We start from the raw sequence: 23,086 nt of genomic DNA on the forward strand, positions 1-23,086 counted from the left end.
TCTTTTTCACAGGCCTCAAGTGATGGAGATGCCACAAGGAGATCATCAGCGTACTGCAAGACGACGCTACCAGCTTCCAGGTGTAGTCTGTCCAGGTCTCTCCTCACTTCCTGCACATAGACCGTGGGACTCTCAGTGTAGTCCTGAGCTATTCTTCTGAAAGTATACTGAATACCTTTTACTGTGAAGGCAAAAAGGTACTCACTCTCTGGATGGACTCTAATACTGAAATAACACAGAGGAGAGATCTATGACTGAAAAGTACTCTGCCTCTACAGGTATAGAAGATATTATAGTATTGGTGTCAGGCACAACAGGTGCTAAGGGAACCACAATGTTGTTGATCAGTCGTAAATCTTGTATGAACCTATACTGCCCAGTATTGTCCTTGGGCAATGGAATGATAGGACTATTACAGGGGCTAGAGGCCTTTCGAATGATACACTGTTGCAAGAGAGATTCAATCACAGGTTTTATTCCCTCCTCTGCCTGAGGTGACAGCCTATACTGACGAACATAAGGAAAGTCTGCATTTTCTTTAAGTGTCACCTTATGGGGAGGGCATGTTTTCAATAATCCTGCCTCATTTTTGTGTTTTGGCCAAAATTCTGAGTTCACTTGCTCTAGAACCTTGCTTTTAGTCAGCTGTAAAGCCGTATTTCCTTCAAGCTTGTAAAAAACTGCAGTTGTGTAATTTCTGATCATACACAACGTCCAACACCACCCTTCTCCATCTCCCAAAAACAGACACAATTCCTGAAGGAAATGTAAAATCCTTAGTTCTAGGTAAGTTCTGAAGGCGCTTGACCATGGGGACCAAATCCTTAGGGTAGGAACCTGGTGCTACAGCTATGGATACATGTACATTGTACGTATAAATATTTGGAGTGCCGGGGTTCTCTTTTTGAATATATTGTACAATTCACCTAGTGTCTTGTGTTATTGATACGCTGGGTAGTGGGGTATCTTACCCTGAGTGGCACCGATTAATTTTAGGAATTGCTAAGCCCAATTGACCACAATATCACAGTGTCTGGCGGTGTTTGTTGAAGTGCAACCTTGTATCCACCACTACCTTGTGTGGCTTTTTGTTACATGTGGTTCAGAATATGGCACTTGAAATAACCTCTCTTCCTGTGGTCCTAACTCAATGCTCATCGCACCCCCTGCTATTCCTACATATAATGTGTGCCCGAGCAACTCCATTGTCCAGTACAAATGTTTGCCTGCCCTGTAGGTGTACCATTCAGGCACAGGCCCTGTACAAAATGCTACAGTACAGTGTACAGGCCCAGGTACGAGTGTCAACTGCACTAAATGAAGGGCCAATTCACTCTCAATGTCAGGGTGGTATTTAAACAGTTCTAGAAACATGTTTTCATAAAAATCTCCATGTAATGGAGTCCATTGGTAACGTGTTGGAGAGAGAGACAAGACATGCATTGTACATAACACTTCACTTAATTTGCATGCAGTAAGTGCTCTATTAGCCAATTCTAACCTGTCCTCAGGTACTTGTAAGTAAATCCCATTTTGGGAAAAATATAATGGTGCATGCAATTTACAGAGGAGATATCTCCCCATCAAATTGATGGGTGCATCTGGTGACAGGAGAAATCGATGGGTCAGTGTGAAGTCATCAACAGAAACTGGTAGGGTTCTGACAATTCTTCATGCATCGTCATTCCATTTACTGCAATAGTAGTGACTGTTTCTGTTTCTTACTCCCGATAGGGTTGCAGCACTGTCTATTAAGAAATTGATCTCATTACATCCTATCCTTAATTTGAAACATGGAATTCTTCTCAGGTGTGTCTGATGCCTTCATCATAAAGTACTGGGCTCTGGTTTCTGCAGTTTATCCGATCTCTCTCTCCGCGTGGTCCTTAGCTGATCCATGTTGCTCCTGGAAAGAATTCCTCAGGGAGTACTGGGTCTGCTTGAGGTCTGCGGGCATGGGTGGTGCTGATGGCTGGATCTCATTTCTGTCAAACCTTTCATTCCTTTTGTTTCTATAATTTCTATTATACTGGTCACTTCTCTCAATCCAGTCCCTTTTACCTCTATTATTTTTACAATTGCGTCCCCAGTGCCCATACCTCCGGCAAATATAACACTGATCCGTTCTATTGTCTCTTCTCCGGTATCCTCGTCCATTATTCTGCCTATGCTGTGCCCCCTGATAGTACATTCCCTCTGGCTCCTCCTCTCTTTGTACTTGCTGCAACCTCATTCCTTTGTCATTATTAGCACTGTCCTTCCTTACCCTAAAAATACCATCTCTTTCCATAGTTATGAGAAGTGTGCACAACTCTTGATATCCTTTAGTGGACCCATCAGGGTGGCGCAGTTTACAACTGTGGGCCACAGAAGCTAGCAATCCATTCATAAGTGTTTGAGTAGCTAATACCTTATAGGCATCTTTTGTGCGCGGTGGTCCTGCACTTTTATCCCATGCTTTATTGTACCTTAAGATGGAATCAGCCACTGACTCACCTGGCTTCTGCAACATGGCAGTGAATCACCATGTTTAACTGCTAGGCCATTAATTGTATCCTGGATAGACTCTAACCAGTTATTCAAACTTTTTTTTGGGACATCCAAATATTAGTCAGTAATACATATTTTATGAAGCCACTCATAATATTTCACACTGGCAGTGAGTGGGTCAGGCGTGACCTTGGTCATTTGAGTCGCAACCAAGGGGTCCATGGCTTTAGCATGCCTGTCCCCCCCAACACTATTTTTGGAGCAGTTCTTTTAGTGTTCAAAAGTATGGCATCAGTGAATGACTTCTCACCCTTTCTCTTTAGTGCCTGTGTGCGGGACCGTGTATATATCAGCCGCTCCCTCTTCTCTAGCTTATCCTGGAGTTTATTAATGGAGCATTGTATTTCCTCCATATCAGTGTTCACTTCTTCTTGGAACTCGCCTGCCTCTTTCCTCAGGTGTGTCAACTACTCATGTTCCTCATCATTGTTTCTCTCTTCTGCACCTATCCCTAAATCCTCACTCAGACAAAAAGTGGAGGTTTGGGCTGACGATTCAAAAGCCTGCAACATGTCCTCTCCTACTGATAAGTATCCATTCAGTATTAGTGTTCTAAAACTGCCTTCTCTGGGGGTAGATGGCATTTTAGATACCCTAGTTAAATCACCTTCCAGGGATATGTGGATACGTGATAAGCCTGCTTGTGAAGTCTGTGCCTGTTCATGTGTGTTATTTCTTTCACAATGTATGTAGGGGCCTGAAAGTGATGGGTAAATTGATGTTACTGGCGGAGGGGCTAAGAATTGCGGTGCAGGAGGAACAGGTCCTGTAGAATGAATGTTTTGTCCCAATGGCTCTATCTGTGACCCAGGAATTAAATTCACTATTTGTATCCATTCTCTGTCTTTTCCTTTCTTCCTCAGTAAACAACAAAATCTTCTCCTCAGTCAATGCACTACTAGTTATTTGCTCACTCTCTGCTCCTTCCCCCAGTTTGACAAAAAGGCCTTGAGGCTTGGAGGCTTCTTTAACTTATTTATTTATATCAATATTTACTTGGCGGTGAGTCCAAATACATAGCAGAGCAGCAGCCCTTCTATGAGTAGTGGCATTTGATATTGCTTTAACCCGTTCTGCTTCAATTGTTGAAAAACCACACTTTTGCTATAGTGACAAAAAATGCTGTTCTGTTTGCACATAGTCTTGGGTAAGTATCAGGGACCCCCTGTTTAAGGATCTAGCTCCTGGGTCAGGGAAACAACAATTTTTGAGAAGGTATAAACCCAGGCAGACTTTTGGTTACAAGGACCTGGCTTAATCACAACACATTATAATAACAACATATGATAAAAATACAAAAAATTATAAAAATCAGAAAAATCAACAGACTGTTATGATATCAAAAATGCATTTTAATTTGTTTTTATAAAGAGATCCATTTGATAAAAAATATGTAATTAGACAAGTGATACATTGAATAGGAATGACATTTCTAATATATTGTTAAAATACAAAAAATAAAAGGTTAATATTTAAAATTATTTCCAAAAATTCTTTTGTTAGACTTGGGCTGTGTCAACGCGTTTCGACAAATCTTTTGTCTTCATCAGGACTTTACAATATGCAGCCACTTTCTTCTAAGAAAAGGATTTTGTAGTGACCTTCCACTGTAGTGTAGTATTTTGTTAGCGACTGAGGCAGGGAAGCAGTGTTTTTATCCTATACTCAGGTGTGAGCGGCAGACATTATCTGAAAAAGCAATAAACGCTGCGTACTTTTTACTTCTTTGACATAAGGTCGATTTCTTTTAATTTTCAACCACAAAACGGTACGTTTGATTGTCTGCAAGGGAGATGTTCCTTGTTTAGGGAACGCTGTTGTATCAAACCGGAAGGAGCGTAATGAGGAACTCTGGTTTTTCAAGTACGCTTAGACCGTTCTACCCGCTCTATGTGTCTAGCGCTTGTTGATGGTGTATAGCCAGAATAACATTCAATTTCGGGTATAAATTAAAAACGACCTTTAGAATCAGTATGGAATCTCGACGCAAGGTGGAGCTGTTTGTATATTTCTGCGCTTCTCCGTGGTTTATTCCTTGCCGATACTTTCATATGGGTATAGATATAATTGATCGATGGTGCCCGTAATAGTTAAACCTTGACTCGAAATCGATTTTTTCGAGGCAGCAGCGCCAAACAGTTCCTTCCGTCAGGGGTTCCAAAAGAAAAGTGGAAGATTTTTTATCAAATGGATCTCTTTATAAAAACAAATTAAAATGCATTTTTGATATCATAACAGTCTGTTGATTTTTCTGATTTTTATAATTTTTTGTATTTTTATCATATGTTGTTATTATAATGTGTTGTGATTAAGCCAGGTCCTTGTAACCAAAAGTCTGCCTGGGTTTATACCTTCTCAAAAATTGTTTGCACATAGTTACTTAATTCCAATAAACACTGGTTATAAGATGTGGGCCAATCCTTTGCTAGTTCTAGCTCCTTTTTATTTGACTTCTTGCACTCACTGTTCACCAATGCGATTCAGCTGCGGTCTGTGCAGGTAGCAGCGGTGAGGTTGTGGGGCCGTGTAAGGGGGATTCCGAGGGACGATGCTGAGAGAAAAATAAATAAATAATTAATGTTCCCTCTGCATCATCCCTCGGAATCTCCCCTTACACGGTCCCACCACCCCACCGCTGTTACCTGCACAGACCATGGCTGTTGCTATTGCAGAACAGTCTCTATATTCAGTGGAGGCATTCCCCTGGCCTTTATTTTTTCAAAGGAGCGCTTTATTTGTTGCAATTGAAAGCCACTGCTGTAAACAATCTTTTACATAGTGTGAATCCCAAGATGGGTCACCCTGTAAGTCTATAGTTTCTGTCAAGCGTTTAATATCATCTATCTCAAGAGAACCAAATCTAGGCCACAGCCGTTCATTCCCTTTCCAAGTCCAGACTAGCGTGCAAAAAGGTGTTACATATTCTAAACAATTTGCATCTTTTACAACCTGAGCTGCGGGGCTATCTCTTGGTAATTTAAAAATCCTTCTCAAATGACAGTTGTTTAAACAATATTTTTGTCTTTTTCATCAAACGAGGCCTTACCACATCCATAGTTCCTTTAGATTTGCCGGTGTCCATTGTGCCCTTCACTCACAATTTTAAACACTGAAAGATAAACAGATTTGTCTCCGGGAAAGAAAAATTGGTTAAGAAGTTGATAGAGAGATTTGAAAAATCAACAGTTGTGGACCACTCAGACACCACATAATACAATTTGTCTTCTCTGATGCAGTAATGCACTATTTTTCATCTCACTCAAAGAAGCATTTCAAAGAAACATAGCGGGACAATACTCTTAAAGATCAACACCTAAACATAATTAAATACAGTCATTGATCAATGACAGAACAGTGCAAATTTGAAAATAATTTCCTTTTCCTTTTTTGCTGCGAGTTGATAGTCAATGCTTCCCATGCTACGCTCTGGGAGGGGTGTTTTTATTTTTTCATTCCCCCTACCTTTGGGTCATAAATGATTCTCTAGCCCACGCTCACCTGCAGTGGAAGTTACGAGGTTCTGTAAACCTCAGCCACATATCACTCAAAGTATTGAGTCAGGGAACATTTTTCAATATTTTCTCTACAGTCCCCTGTTTAGTTTAAATGCCAGTTAATGCCATGTTTTATTAATACTATGTTTTAACTAAGTGGAACGCCACTTGCAGCAACTTTATTCAGCTTACCCGGTGACAGCACAGTCCTTCAATGCTTCACTTTCTGACACCACCTGTTGGGTAATAAATCTTCCAACCCTCCTCAGTGCGATGCAAGGAAAACACTGACACCAGGCAGGCTCCCAAACGGAGGAAATGTATTTGCACCTTTCTTCTTAAATTGGCATGCCAAGGCACAAGGCAGACGCACATCCTAGTGTCATGTCTTGGAACAAGCTTCTTCTGTCCTGGTCTGAAATTCAGGGGAGCTTATATAGTAAAAAATTGCTGTCACCAGTAAAATCCTCATATGTGGACAAGGCCATATACGGGTATATATAATAATAATAATAATACAGAAACTTGTTGAGCGCGAACAGCTACCTCTGGGGAGGTGTCCCGGCGCTAGCGAGTCCCACAGTAAGAGTGAGTAGTCAGGAGGGAGAACAGGATTATTGCATAAAAAGCCAGGTTTTTAGGAGTTTCCTAAAGCTTGCTTCTGACGTGGCGGATTGGATGGCAGGGGGCAGGGTATTCCAAAGTTTCGCCGTACCGGCCGAAAAGGACCTGCCTCCAAGTCTAGCTTTCCTCACGCGCGGTATAGTTAGCTTAAGTAGGGAGTTTGAGCGCAGCTCACGTTTTTGGTGGTAGCGGGGAAGTCGAAGTTTCAGATAATTTGGACACGTGCCTTTTAGCGCTCTGAAAGCCAGGGTCAACACTTTGAACTTAATTCTACTTGCCACTGGTAGCCAATGCAGCTCGTGCAGATGCGGAGAGATGTGCTGCCTAAAAGGGACCCGTTTATTAATCTCGCAGCCGCATTCTGCGCGATTTGTAAGCGTTGCACCGCATATTTAGGTAGACCAAGATAGAGGCCATTAGAATAATCGAGTCGAGAAGTGATTGTTGCGTGAACAACCGTTTTCCGGCACTCGACTGGTAGCAGAGGCAGAAATTTCCGCAAATTTTTGAGTTTATGCAGGCAGCCCGCGGTGAGCTGTTGTATATGCGGCAAGAAAGACAAGTTCTCATCCCATTTTACTCCTAGATTTTTTGCATGGGAGCTGGGAGATGGGGCAGGGCCCATTTCCGTTGGCCACCACAGATCCGGAGGGGGATGTTTTGGGTTTCCAAAGAATAGCACCTCTGTTTTGCTCGCGTTCATCTTGAGTTTGTTAGTGTTCATCCATTTGGCCACGTCTTGCAGACAGCCCCTGATTTTGCTAAAGGCTTCCTTGGACGAATCTGTGTATGGAAAGACTAATTGCGTGTCGTCCGCATAGGATATTGCCTTGACCCCCCATTTGGCAATCAAAGTGAAGAGCGGGGCCAAATAGACATTGAACAGCAGGGGGCTCAGTGCCGACCCCTGTGGGACGCCACACCAGAGATTTTTTGGTCCAGAAGAGAAGGGGCCCAGGGCCACTTTCTGGGAGCGATTAGTGAGGTAGGAGAGTAGCCAGTTGAGAGCTTTGTCTCCAATGCCTATGTCCTTAAGTCGGGTCAGCAGTCTGCTGTGATCTACAGTATCAAAAGCAGCTGATAGATCCAGGAGCACCAGCATTGCTGATGCCCCTGAATCTAAGGACCACCTGATAGACTCGGCAACCTCCATGAGGGCCGTCTCGGTGCTGAAACCGGCCCGAAAGCCCGACTGAGTTTCATGTAGGGCGCCGCTGTCTTCAATAAATTTATTAAGCTGCCGCTGGATTCTTTTTTCAAGCATCTTGCCGGGGGCTGCAAGGAGAGAGATGGGTCGGAGGTTGTTCAGATCATCCGGTGCGCCTTGGGGTTTTTTTTTCAGTGGGAGAAGTGTGGCCTGTTTCCAACAGTCCGGAAACGTGCCCGTAGCAATGGACGTGTTCCATATGTGTAGGAGGGGAGCTGCAATTGCTTCCGACATTAGTTTCCACAGTTTAGGTGGACAGGGATCGTCCGGGCCTCCCGATTTACATTTTTGTATTTCTTTTACTGCCTCAGAGAGGGTAATAGGCTGAAATTGATTTAAAGGGATAGTGGGGCACTCAGAGAGTCTCAACTCATCCATTAATGTCGGCTCAGGGTCCGTAAAAGTATCAATATACAAATAGAATTGACTTACAAGCACAAGACGTAGAGCAAAAATTACTTATTGCAGTAGAAGGACACAAGGGAACAGAAAATGAGTTAAGCTAAACTTGCAAGAAACAGAGGCCTTTGACAGCTGTTAACCAAGGACGTGTCAGAGAGGACAATAAAAACCCTTGGGTCAGGCTGGAATAGATTTGTAAAGGAGGGAGGATTTTAGGAGCACAGAGCAAGCAGTTTGGTCAGAGACAGACATAGCTAGCTCAGTGGGTCTGATAGTGCGGTGGAGAATTGGGATTGCTCTGGAGGTCTTGAACCAAAGCTAGTGGAACTTAAACCATGCCTTCTTGAGGTGGAGGTTAACTATAATGTTGAAACTATTCTATATATTTAGCAGATCTTTCTATATGTTGATGTTGTTGCTGTCCTGTGAAGTAATACACATCATAATATTCTTCTTCATCCTCTTCTTGGTACTTAATATTTAGTTCTGAAAGACTGTGGGCTGCTCCAAATGGTTTCTTCCTCTTCAGAACCGTCTTCATCAAGCAAGTGACTTGGCAGGAAAAGAGGAACTTTGCTTGGAGATGTGTGTACTGGTCTCAACAATTCTTCCCATTGTCGGCAATGTCATCAACGATTCCATCAAATTTTTAATAGACGGCAGAAAGGAAAATGCTACTTACCAGTATGCATCTGTTCTTGGCATGTAGAGCTGCAGAGTTGTACACTTTGCATAGATCACCATTTGGTGTTGGGCTCGGATGATTGCATGTTGTTTTTGTCTTCGAAGAAGTCTTGTAGTCACGAGACCGGTGACTCCTCTTTCGGTGCAGAGTGCGCATGGGCTTCGGCTCCATCGTTAGATTGTTTTGCGAGTAGGGTTAGATGGAGTAGCAAGCCATAGAGAAGTGCTCATGCGTGATGTTTCTAATTAAGATAATACTGGATCAGAGGTATCCGGGGAGGAGGGTGGGCGTGTACAACTCTGCAGCTCTACATGCCAAGAACAGATACATACTGGTAAGTAGCATTTTCCGTTTGAGGCATATGAGCTTCAGATTGTACACTTGCATAGACTATATAGCAGTATCCTCCTTAGGGGTGGCCACCTCCATCTGTTGCAGTAGTTTGAAAAAGTGCTCTTAATACAGCCTGTCCCACACTAGCTTGTTGTTGTGCTTGCACATCGACACAATAATGTTTTGTGAAGGTATGCAGTGTGGTCCAAGTTGCTGCTTTTCATATGTCATCTAGAGGAATATTTACTAAGAATGCCAAAGATGCCCTAGCTTGCATGTGGAGTGAGCCCTAGGGGGAATTGTTAATGTGCATTTAGCTTTAAGGTAGCATATTTGTATAGATTTCACAATCCACATTGCAATCCCTGTTTTAGAAATAGGATTGCCTTTATGCGGTTTGGAGAAAGATACGAAAAGTTGTTTGGTTTTCCTAAATGGTTTCGTTCTCTCTATGTAATACAGCAATGCTCTTTTGACATCAAGAGTAACATTTTTGGTTGTTCGCGTTCTCAAAATGCGTGTTCGCAAGATATTTCCCCCCGAGCACGCAAACAGCAATCGCGAACAGTAAAAAAGCATCGCGAACAAGCGATTCCGCGTGTTCGCGGAATTTCTGCTTGTTTGCGTAGATTTTTTACCGGTTCGCAGAGATTTGCGTAACGCGATTACGCAAATTCCACCCACCCCTAGTGAATTCCTGGAGTTCGCTCACTCTTCTAAGATATGTGATAGTGACTAGAAATGCCACTTTCCAAGTAAGGTATTGTAATTCGCACTTGTGTAGAGGTTCAAATGGAGGGCCCATTAGTCTGGTAAGGACTATATTGAGATTCCACACTGGGGAGGGTGGAACTCTTGGTGGAATTATTATTCTAACTAGGATCATTGTAAGGGAATGTTGTTGAAGTTTTCTCACCACTAATGGAATGAGTGGAATGAGTGGGAGAGGCGGAAAAGCGTAAGCAAATTTTCCTGACCAGTTCATCAATAGCGCATTGCCTTTGGACAATGGGTGTGGATACCTGGATGCGAAGTTTTGGCATTTTGTGTTTTTGTGTGTGGCGAACAGATCTATGTCTGGCTGTCCCCACATATGAAAGAATGGAAGAAGAACTTGAGGATGAAGTTCCCATTCGTGGATCTGTTGTGTTTGACGACTGAGCAGATCCGCTATCTGATTGTGTACTCCTGGTAGATGTTCTGCTAGGAGGTATATGTTTCGTGGACACGGGATAACTGGAGAGAGTGTGTCCCCCCTGTTTTTGTATGTAATACATTGCTGTAATGTTGTCTGTACGAATGAAGACAACTTTGTTTAGGCGCTGCGGTTGAAAAGATTCCAACGGTAGAGAGATTGCTAACAATTCCAGATAGTTGATGTGGAACTGTTTTTGCTGAGAGGTCCATAACCCTTGAGCGGTATGGTCTTTGAGATGTTCTCCCCATCCGGAGAGCGACGCATCTGTTGTTAGCACTACCTGTGGAAGTAGCTCGAGGAACGACCATCCATGGCAAGGTTTTTTGTGCTCCACCACTGCAGAGAGCGATGGGTGCGGTAGTCTACCAACACCAGATCTCTCAGTTGACCTTTAGCTTGGTTCCACTGTTGTGCTAGACATTCTTGTAATGGACGCATTTGTAGTTTTGCATGAGGGACGAGAAAAATGCATGATGCCATCATTCCTATTAGTTACATGAACACACTTGCTGGTAGAGTGTGCTGTGGTTGAAATTTTTTGAACCAGTTTGTATAGCATTTATCCTGATGGGATTGGGATAAGCTTTGGCTGTGAGAGTGTTTACTGTTGCCCCTAGATACTGTTGCATTGTAGACGGTTGGAGGTGGGATTTGGTTAGTTTTACTGTAAATCCTAGATTGTGTAGCAAATGTATTGTCTGAAGCGTTTGTTGCACACAGCTTTTTTGGGAGTTTTCTTTTATAAGCCAATCGTCTAGGTAGGGGAAGACATGAATTTGTTGTCTTCTGAGATGGGTTGCAACTACCGCCAGGCATTTTGTAAAGACCCTGGGTGCTGTGGTGACTCCGAATGGAAGCAACTTGAACTGGAAGTGTTGCCCATCTACCATTAATCAGAGATATTTCCTGTCAGAGGGATGTATTGGATTGTGGAAGTAGGCGTTTTTTAGATCTATAGTGGAGAGAAAGTCGCCTTGCTGTATTAATGGAAGCACTTGTTGTAAAGTGACCATGTGGAAGTGGTTTGAATGAATGTACCAATTTAACGGTCTGAGATCCAGTATTGGTCTTAGAGAGCCGTCCTTTTTCGGGATAAGGAAGTAAAGGGAGTAAACTCCTGTCCCTTGATGAATTAGAGGAACTGGCTCTATTGCATCCTTTTGTAACATTGTCAAGACTTCTTGTTTGAGTAGCGTTAGATGGTCTAATGACATTGGGCGCTGTCTTGGAGGAATGTTGGGAGGTGTAGAAGTGAGTTCCAAGCAATAACCATACTGGATAATTTGTCTTACCCACTTGTCTGTTGTGATGGAGTTCCAAACAGGTAGGAACTGTGAGGTGCGTCCCCCGACAGGAGTGGGATGATCGGTGGGAAGCTTAGGGAAGTCACTGTTTATTGTTAGGGGAGTTGCGAGTGTTGTTCCCTCTGCCTCTACCCCTTTGGTTGTTACCTCTGTAACCTCCTTTATTGTATCCCCTAGAAAAGTAACCTTGGTTTGGACTTTTGTATGAGGATGTTGGTGTTCTGGTGTGTTAGTTTTGGAACCTGCCCTGTAAAAGGAGCGCCAAAAGGAACCTCTGGCAGATGGTGACTGCAGGGCCCCCATAGATTTACCTGTTTCTGTATCTTTTTTTATCTTTTCTAAAGATGTATCAACTGCAGGTCCAAAAAGGTGCTCTTGATCAAATGGTTGGTTTAGAATTGTATTTTGCACCTCTTGTTTAAATCCAGACACTCTGCGCCATGCATGTCTACGTAGTATCACACTAGTATTTATGGCACGTGACGCGGTGTCTGCTGCGTCTAGTGCACATTTTATCGAGGTATTAGTAATTAGTTTGCCTTCTTGTACCAGGTCATTAGCTTTGTCTTTGTACTCTGGTGGAAAGTATTGAATGAGCTTCTCTAGCTCGTCATAGTGAGCCCGGGCGTATCATGCAAGCAGGGCTTGTGTGTTTGCAATTTTCCATGAATTAGACGCCATACGTTTTCCTGATGCATCTAATAACTTAGATTCCTTGTCAGGAGGTGGTGCGCCGAGGGTTTGAAGGAACATGGCGGCGGCAGGCTGACGGCTGTCGCGGAGCTCCTCGCTACGGCCACATTACAGGCGGCACAGTTGATGAAAATAGGCATTCCATAAGCGGCCTCACCTAAGCTATGCGGTGAGAAACTGTGGGCATTTCTTTGGCACAATCCAGGGGGCAATTACCAGTTTGGCGTCTGTTTTCTTTCTCCAGCGGCGGTTACGGCGTAGCGCTCTTGGGCGCTAGGACCCAGTGAGGCGAGGCGAATGCGAGAACGGCGCACAGCGAGGACGGCAGAGGCGGAGCCAGCTTGTACCTGGGACGGCACAGGAATCTACCCCGAGAAACAAGCAACAATAGTGGCTGAGGCGGAGGTTCGACTGGCAGGAGCAGGGGCAGGAGCAGGAGGAAGGGAGCAAGAGCGAGAGCTAGGTTACGGGCACCGGAGGAGTCTGTGGCACCGCTCCCGGGGGGCACTCCTTTTTCATTTTAGAGGTCCGGTGTGTTGGGGGCAGTTTTCAGCAGCAAAGTCCTTGGGGGCGCGAAACACCGGTAAGGAGGCATTAAGGAGGGAGGTCTGTATGGAGACAAATCTATCACCAGTAGTAGCAGTTGCAGCAGTTGAAGTTGCAGCAACAGCATTTCCACAAGACAGGCCCTTCTGGGAGGGGGGCGGCTCCGCTAATACCATTGTAGAATCAATACATCGTCCGCATTTAAGCACGTGGGTAGCCTCCCCTGGGGTCAGACAGGATAAATCCAAAGAGGCGGCAGGGGAAACGAGAAATAGGTACCAACTAAGGTCAAAACAGGAACTGCGATGGCAGGGGGTCTGGGAATCGGTAGAGCCAGTTGAGAAGGGAGGACCGACCCCTTTAACCCCATACAAGAAGAAAAGAAAGTGGGGGACTAAGAAGGGTGGAAACACCAAGGCGACCCAACAGCTGCAGGCCCAGAAGAGCACCCCCTCGCTTAAAAGTAACTTTCAGATCATGGAGCACCTGGCGGGCTCCAAGAGCTCTAAGGGCACAATGGGAAAGTCAGTAACAGGGGCCACAGCTCAATTAGAACAGGTTGCGTGTTCGTCCTCCCTGGCCTTGGGGGACAGGTATGCTCTGCTTGAGACCATCCAGGATGTCGAGAGCCTAGAGGTTCCAGTACACCCAGAAGCAGGTCTGTTGTCGGGCACTGCTGTCAGTCCCCGAGATTCTTCTACCCCGCTAATAGTAGTACAAGGGCTTCCTGTTGGATCAGGTCTCATGAATTTCACATCCTCCATGGCCCCGGCGAGTTCTGGAGAGCAAAATATACCTCAGATATTTCAACTACCTCTGGTAAAACCTCCTTTTCCGGCTCAGTGTCTCCCCCAAAGAAGTCCAGCTACTCAAGATCTTGCCAAATCTACAAATTTGGCAGCTGCTGAGCCTGAGGGCGATAGAATCGGTTTACTATTTCAAACATTGCGGGAAGATTTACTGGGAAAGTTTGAAGTCTCAGAGTGTAACCAAAAAAGGCTGCACGATAGATTTGACCTGTTAGAGCCCAAACTAGATGATATAGCAACCCGGACCAGTTCACTGGAGAGCAAGGTTTCAACGCTCTCGGAAACCACTTCGGGGAACTCTAAAGACATTGACACTCTTAAATTACAAAACCGGTCCCTCATGATGGATATGGAAAGGCCCTATTAAAGGTGATGTGGAATAACAAAATGCACAATTGTAATCACCCCGAGGAAGTGGACGTATTACTGTTAAAATGAGGAAACAGTTAGGCTCAATTCTAATGGGTCAATGAAAGGTATAATTAGGCAATTCACTATATTCAGGGAAAATTAAGTTAGTTGTACACATACACATATTTTTCTCTTTTTTTTCTTATTAGCCATTCAAAATAAAAGAACGGATCACTGAAATATTATCGACGGGCACATTATCGACTTACCAAAATATCGTTGACAAATTATCGACGACAAAAATATCGACTTACTATACTTATTACACAAACTACAAAAATATCGAGTAAAAAATATCGAGTACTAACTATATCGAATACATAAATATCGGTTAAGTAAATATCGACTACAAATATATCGTTGGACATGAAATTAGCCTTAACACTACAAAAATATCGACTACAAAAATATAGACTACCACAATATCGTAAATAAAAAAAATATCGAGTTCATGTTTGTACACTTTTCTTTCTAAAATACCATCTTTATCATCAATAAAAGTCATTTCTCACTAAAAAATACATTTCACATATAATACCTGTTACTTACATAAAATTACTATTAATCCACATTTGCTATACATTCTATTACATGCATTTTATCATTTTCTACTATTCTTTGCATTCAACTAACATTTTCATTACTTATTTTCACATATAAATATATTTCATTTAAACACGAACCTGCTTTAATGCGGGAATGACCACATACCACCAATCTCACATCAACAAACACTCCAATTAACTTTAAAAAATTCAAACTAGCCTATACTATGCTTCCTTACATCCTACAACCAATCAAATCAAAGCACACATAACACATATACTATAAAAGGGATACATGCATTCTACCATTTGTTGCTGCTACCTCTCTGGAAAGTAGATGCCAACACTTTGAAGATTTTGTTGCAGAATAAACATCTTTAAAGATCCAGCTCACTAGCTAATTAATCAAGTAAGTAACACAGCATTTTTGTAGAAAACTAAATTAGAAGTGCACTATTTTCCTTACATCTCCTAAGTCTTACACTTATTTTATTTTCATGTCTTCCTACTTTTCTGATAGAAACTACTCCAACACAATTCCTATTAGATGGTCATATTTCTTCACGTGCAAATTAGATAGTAAGTATATAATAATTCTCTGTTACACAACAACTGCTGTTTTTAAACACTAATTTACAAGAGTATTTAATTTTTAAAAACATTATATTTACAGATATCCTGAAATTGTGCTATTTCTACAGCATAAACGATAAAACTACACTAATTACACATGTAAGTATAGATGTGTTTGTTATAAAACTGCCAATTTCATTAATGCACATTTTTAAACAACATATCTTGGTTTTTACATCTTCCCTATAGATCATTTGAAAAATCCAACATCAAATATACCAAAACACAAGAATACCCTTCAGAAAAATGTAAGTATAATTGTAATTTGCTAAAAAGTGGGCACAAAAAACGCTAACTATATTCTTAACACCATGTTATATATTTTGAATTGCCTCTACAGATATTCAGAAAACATCATACATCTATTCAACATATCATATGAAAACATCCTACACAAAATATACCAATATACAAGATTAGCCTTGTAAAAAATGTAAGTATACTTGTCATTTCTCTAAAACTGCCGAAAATAACACAGACTATGTCCTTAACAACATGTTATCTATTTTATATTTCCTCTACAGATATTCAGAATACATCATACAGCTATTCTACCTACAACAAAGAAAACGACATATTTAGAAGTTAGTATACGTTTAAATCTGTTACATTTCCAAACGGTTCAGTATTAAAATTATAATATTTTGCTTTTATTTCTTCTATCTACTCTACAGATCATACCTGTACTAAATTGATGTACTCCAGCAATTACTACTATTCTACTATTTAAACAAGTAAGTATATGTAATGTTTACATCAAATGCACTAGTAGGCAAAAATGACAACTGCTTTTGAGTAGGAAATACGTTTGTTATATGTAAACATTAACATTGCTTTTCTATATTTTCATACCAACAGCAAATAAAGACATACATACAAGAACATCATTGAAAAGACATTTCTGCTTCTGTGACTACTACTTTGATTAACTGTAAGTATAAATGCATCAATAATGATGTTAGCACCACAAAAGTAAAAAAATGTGTTCTGATTTTGTTTCTTTCTACTCTTTCCTAGAACAAATAAATCAAAATGACTGAAGGTGCAGAATTTGTCATGTCTCAAAAAAATAAATTACTATTATGCTACATGGGTTATGTGTACAATCAGGAGAGACAAAGTGGTAGAAAGGTTTTTTGGAAGTGTACAAAATATTATTCCAACAAATGTTATGGGAGGGCCACTACTGAGGAAACTAATGTGCTATTTACTAGAGAACATAATCATCCCCCAAATGTCACAGAAATTGAAATTAGAGATGCTTTAGAAAGTATTAAAAGTGCTAGCACACAAAGTGACAAACCCACCACACAAATCCTTAAAGAAGAACTGGTAAAAATCCCTGCCCATGCTTCAGGTCAACTACCCTCTATTGACTCCCTGAAACGCACAATTGCACGCACTAAACGACTCACTAGCACAACCCAACCCAACCCAACTTGTTTTGAGGAAATTATTATTTCTCCCGAAATGGCCATCACACACAATAAAGATAAATTTATTCTTTTTGATAATGAAAGCAGTACAAACAGAATAATTATGTTTGCAACTGCAAGTAATTTACGAAAAATCCAACAGTGTCCCCAATGGATGATGGATGGAACATTTAAACCCTGCCCAAAACCTTTTTACCAACTGTATTCCATCCACGGTTTATACCATCATTCTAACATACCTTTCATTTACTGTTTGCTACCCAACAAACAGCAAACAACTTACACCGAAATTTTAAATGTTCTCAAAACGGAAATCAATAATTATTTTCCCGAAAAAATAATTATTGATTTCGAATTAGCTATGATTAATAGCATTTTGAGAACATTTCCCCACACAGCAATCCAGGGTTGCTATTATCATTTTAATCAGAGTATATGGAGGCATCTCCAAAAATCTACTTTAAGTATACTATACTCTACAGATAGCACCTTTGCCTATCAAGTTAAAAAGTTAATAGCCCTGGCCTACGTCCCTGTTACAGATGTTGCTGAACATTACAATTTATTAATTGACAGCGCATACTATAAGAGGAATGAGGACAAACTAACACCATTGCTAGACTATTTTGAAGACACTTGGGTGGGAAGGTTGCACAGATCAGGACATCGACGCCAGCCCAAATTCCAAATCCCTTGGTGGAATGTCTATCTCAGTACTTTAAACCAAGAGGCTAAATCCAACAACAGTGTTGAAGAGTGGCATAATGCTTTCCAAGCAACTACAAACCGAGGAAAACCCACATTCCATAACCTTCTAGAAGCTTTGAAAAAAGAACAAAGCTATCAGGAACTAAGAATGGAACAATCAGTGTCACAAATAGGTCCAAAACTCACTAAACAAACCCAACAAATGTTCCGACTACTTCAAAGTCAAGTCACATTATACCCTACAACTAGAGGATTAGAATACCTGGCAATAATAGCAAAAAGTCTACTATAAAAATGTAAAGTAAATATACGAATGTCTTCTTACAATAATAATAAAAATTACATGTCATAAACATATATAATGAATTATAAATAAAACATATTTGTTTGACAAACTTTTTAAATTTATTTAAAAAAATTCGTAACAAATATGCAATGTTTATAATTTTTTATAACATACACATAACATTAAAAATCGACATTTCCCACCCAATCAAAATTGTAAAATAAATACTTACAATTTTTGGACTTGAGAGACGCAATCAAGGAAAAATCAATCCATACAATCCAATCCAATATCTTACTATTCCAATATGGGAAACCCTCAAAAACCCGAAAATAAAAAGTAAAACGTAAAAAAACGCTCCAGGAAATCCCGAAAACAGTAGTGTGGACACTTTAGGATTTAAAGTTATATACACACTATTTTAAAAAAACGGTCACGCATATCAATGTATCAATCCGAATCGAAACCCTCAAAAAAACCCGAAAAAGGTTTAAAAAGTGTAAAAACCGCTCCTGGCAAACACGAAAAATAGGAGAAAGAATGTCAAAATATAAGCATAATAACTTAAACATTTGTTTCTCCGTTAAAAAACACGCTTCCTTCCATGTAGTTTTCATGCGAGGAACCGAAACCTGTAACATAACATACATAACGAAAGCCACCCACAAATACCCCCTTCACATTTGTAAATATACTAACCATTAACATTAACCATGTAAGAAGACATTTCCGAACACTTAAAATTAGACTTGAAGGAAAAAAAGCACGACACATCCATAACGGAGACTTTTCACCAAAACGCTACTTAAACTATTAATACATACACCAAAAAACACTACAGAGTTCGATTATACCCTCAAACATGACCACTTACTTATAATTTGTAGTTAAAAATAACCTTACCTCTCTCCACGCGAAGCAACTCCCAACCGCGAGCTTCTCCAGTCCTGAATGGAGCGCAATAACCTTACGCGGTAAAAAAGTAGTCCCCTTAACCCATTTGTGTAAAAGGATAATAGAATAAACAATGTCATATGGAAAATATATAATACATACACATGTATAATGTAACAAATTAATACACTATACTCATGACAATTTTCCTTTATTAAGAAAAATAAATATATTTAATAGAAATTAATATATAATATTTATTATATATTAATAATATTAAATAATTATGTAAGACTTTGAATAAAAGATGTAAATATTTTGTTATTGTGTATATTTATATGAATAATTTTGTGTATAATTTTAATAAAACATTATAAATGTTTATGCTAATAATTAATAATGATAAATAATATAACTTATTTATTGTTATTAATATAACAATTAGAACCATTTTGTATATAAAGAATGGCCTGAAAAAAAGTATATATTTTATCTGTGAATGTATATATTTTTGTTAATAATAAAAGAATGTTTATGTTTATTAATTAATAATAATAATAATTAATAAAATAATTATTATTTTTATTAATTATTACAAACAGTTTTATAATTATTTCTAACTATAACAAAAGTATATAATAGCTTTACTAATATTTGGTCAATACCAGATATTATAATTAAACATATTGTTTCCCTATACAATTATAAACTTTACAACCAAATCGATTTATATGTTTTATGTAAAAACAACATTTTGTGAAATATACACCAAGGAAATTTTTTTTTGTATTTCTATTTATCCTAACAAATGTAATAATAGTCATGTTACTTGTTAAAAAGAAAAATGTATTATATATATTTTATTATATTAATATTTAATATTAAAATTATTAAATATTAATGTAAGAAATGTATAACAAATCATTGTTTTATGTATTTCTATATAAATACTTTAAATTGTAAGTGACTGATGGGAATATGTAAAATTTACAGAAAGAATCGAGTAATCAAAATTTTTTTTTACATTGACAACATGTATATAAATGTAAAGATGTTATTCTGTGAATAATAAAACTCAAAAAAATTTGATGTTATATTTGTTTGTGATTGTATTGTAGTACACAATAAAAAATTAAAAAAATGTTTAATAAAGTTATTTGAAAACATCTATGTTGCATTAATTTTTAATATTAAAATACAGTAATGAACAAATGTATACAAATGTGCTGCACACTGACCAATTTTATATGTATTATTACTACTCCAGTCAATCTAATATCATAGAAGCTGCAGGACACTAGCAAATAATTATTTACTATTCCTACTACACTCAAGGTAATACCATAAAATGTGGTGGAGACTGACCAATGTTTTTTTATTAATCCAACTCCAGTGTAGGTAATATTACTGATGGTGCTGGACACCAACCAATTAATAATTAGAATTCCAACTCCACTCTAGCTACTGTCTGGAAACATGCTAATACATATATTTTTGTGATCAAAATAAAGCGTACTAATGTAAAGTTATAATAATAGCTATTTCCGTGTAATAGATTAAATATATCAGTGTTAAGTTACACTATACATCAGCACTCTAAAATACCCAAAACTGTCCCAAAACACTAAAAAGACCCCTTCACCCTAAAGGCCAAAACTGACCCAGAACCCTACAAATACCCCTTTATCAACAAACTGAAAACTGACCCTGAACCCTACAAATACCCCTTACCCACAAACTGAAAACTGACCCTGAACCCTACAAATACCCCTTTACCCACAAACTGAAAACTGACCCTGAACCCTACAAATACCCCTTTACCCACAAACTAAAAACTGACCCTGAACCCTACAAATACTCCTTTACCCACAAACTGAAAACTGACCCTGAACCCTACAAATACCCCTTTACCCACAAACTGAAAACTGACCCTGAACCCTACAAATACTCCTTTCCCCACAAACTGAAAACTGACCCAGAACTCTACAAATACCCCTTCACCCACAAACTGAAAACTGACCCTGAACCTCAAAAAAACTCCTTTACCCACAAACTGAAAACTGACCCTGAACCCTACAAATACTCCTTTACCCACAAACTGAAAACTGACCCTGAACCCTACAAATACCCCTTTACCCACAAACTGAAAACTGACCCTGAACCCTACAAATACTCCTTTCCCCACAAACTGAAAACTGACCCAGAACTCTACAAATACCCCTTCACCCACAAACTGAAAACTGACCCTGAACCTCAAAAAAACTCCTTTTCCCACAAACTGAAAACTGACCCTGAACCCTACAAATACCCCTTCACCCACAAACTGAAAACTGACCCTGAACCTCAAAAAAACTCCTTTACCCACAAACTGAAAACTGACCCTGAATCCTACAAATACTCCTTTACCCACAAACTGAAAACTGACCCTGAACCCTACAAATACCCCTTCACCCACAAACTGAAAACTGACCCTGAACCTCAAAAAAACTCCTTTACCCACAAACTGATAACTGACCCTGAACCCTACAAATACCCCTTCACCCACAAACTGAAAACTGACCCTGAACCCTACAAATACTCCTTTCCCCACAAACTGAAAACTGACCCTGAACCCTACAAATACCCCTTTACCCACAAACTGAAAACTGACCCTGAACCCTACAAATACCCCTTCACCCACAAACTGAAAACTGACCCTGAACCCTAAAAAATTAACCTATAACAAAAAGTATGAAACTGAGCCAGAACACTATAAATAATAATGAACACAACATTAAATATGAATATATAATAAAAAAAAAAAATATTTTACAAAAACTATAATAAAATATATTATCACATTAGCTATAATAATAATTTAGATTAATTAATATTGTTTAATTCCAATTAATTAATTAACATCAACATAAATTAACACATTACATTTAAATGTATCCAATTAATGTAATTAAGTCATTATTATAAATTAATTACCAATTAAGTTTTTTAAATGATATGCAATATATTAATTACATCATTAACTAATTATAATTAATGTGTTAGCAATTTATAAATGTAAATAATATGCTAATTGTTAATAAAATAAATCACTAATTATTAATAATTAATAACCAATATATCAATTAAAATCATATACAAATCAATTTATAAAAATAATAATTATTAATAATTAATTAATCAATTAATCAATTAAATTATATGCTAAATAATCAATTAAACAATTAACTAATTAATATTAATTAATTACCAATTAAAACAATTACCAAACATATATTAAATAATTAATTATTATTAAATTACTTCCCACCCTATTCCCCTATAAACCCACAACCCGCTCCTAAACATTAAGTACTATTTATTTATATATTATATATATATTATTTTATAAAATCAATATTTTCTAACATTTTCTCGATATTTTTTACTTTCACAATATTTCGATATTTTGTCAGGTCGATATTTTTGAGTCGATATTTTTGTATTCGATATTTTTGGATCATTTTTACAGTCGATATTTTGTCCAACGATATTCCTATAGTCGATATTTAGTTAATGTCGATATTTTTCCGTCGATATTTTGTCCATTCGATATTATGTAGTCGATATTATGTCCAGTTACCAAAAGAACAATAGGATAGCTTTCACTAAGATGGGGCAGAATTTGCTGGGTGAAAAAAAAAAAAAGAAATCTTTTTACAGAGGTAGTGTCGCAAGTGCGAGGGGCTCCCTAAAGGCGAGATCAACGCCTGATATGATGGGAGGGTTCCTCAGGGGAGGGTTTGGGAGGAGTCACGGGGGAGGGGGTGAAAAAATAAAAATGTCCTCATATGTCATCAAATTGTCATGTCAGCAGTTTAAGTTACAGAGGGGGGCCACCTGCTGGATCAAACTAGATAATGGCTGTTAGCATGGCAATAAGTAACACATTTCTCTCCTGGAATTTAAATGGTATGGGGAGTCGTAAAAAACAAATAAGGGTCTGTGAATTTTTAAAAAATACTGAAGCCCCGTCTACTTATTACAGGAAACACATCTAGAGGCTGAGTTATGTAATCAAGTTTTCGTAATTGTTCGAGCAAACAAGGGGTTCAAGGGTCCAGAGTTGGGATACTGACCAGTCCGGAAGATGGTTGGTGGCAGTCCTTTCTATAGGTAGTTCATCCTATACGGTATATTATGGTCCTAATGAGGATAATTCCAGCTTTCTTCTGAAGTTAGAGGGAATTTTGATACAGCACACGGCGCCAGTAATTTTCGGAGGCAATTTTAATTTAGTTTTTGACAGCCAGTTGGATCGTACCTCCAAAGCTAAGTATAATGTGCCAAGA

This window comes from Lissotriton vulgaris, chromosome 7 (genome assembly GCF_964263255.1).
Source record: "Lissotriton vulgaris chromosome 7, aLisVul1.2, whole genome shotgun sequence".
Classification (NCBI taxonomy): Eukaryota; Metazoa; Chordata; class Amphibia; order Caudata; family Salamandridae; genus Lissotriton; species Lissotriton vulgaris.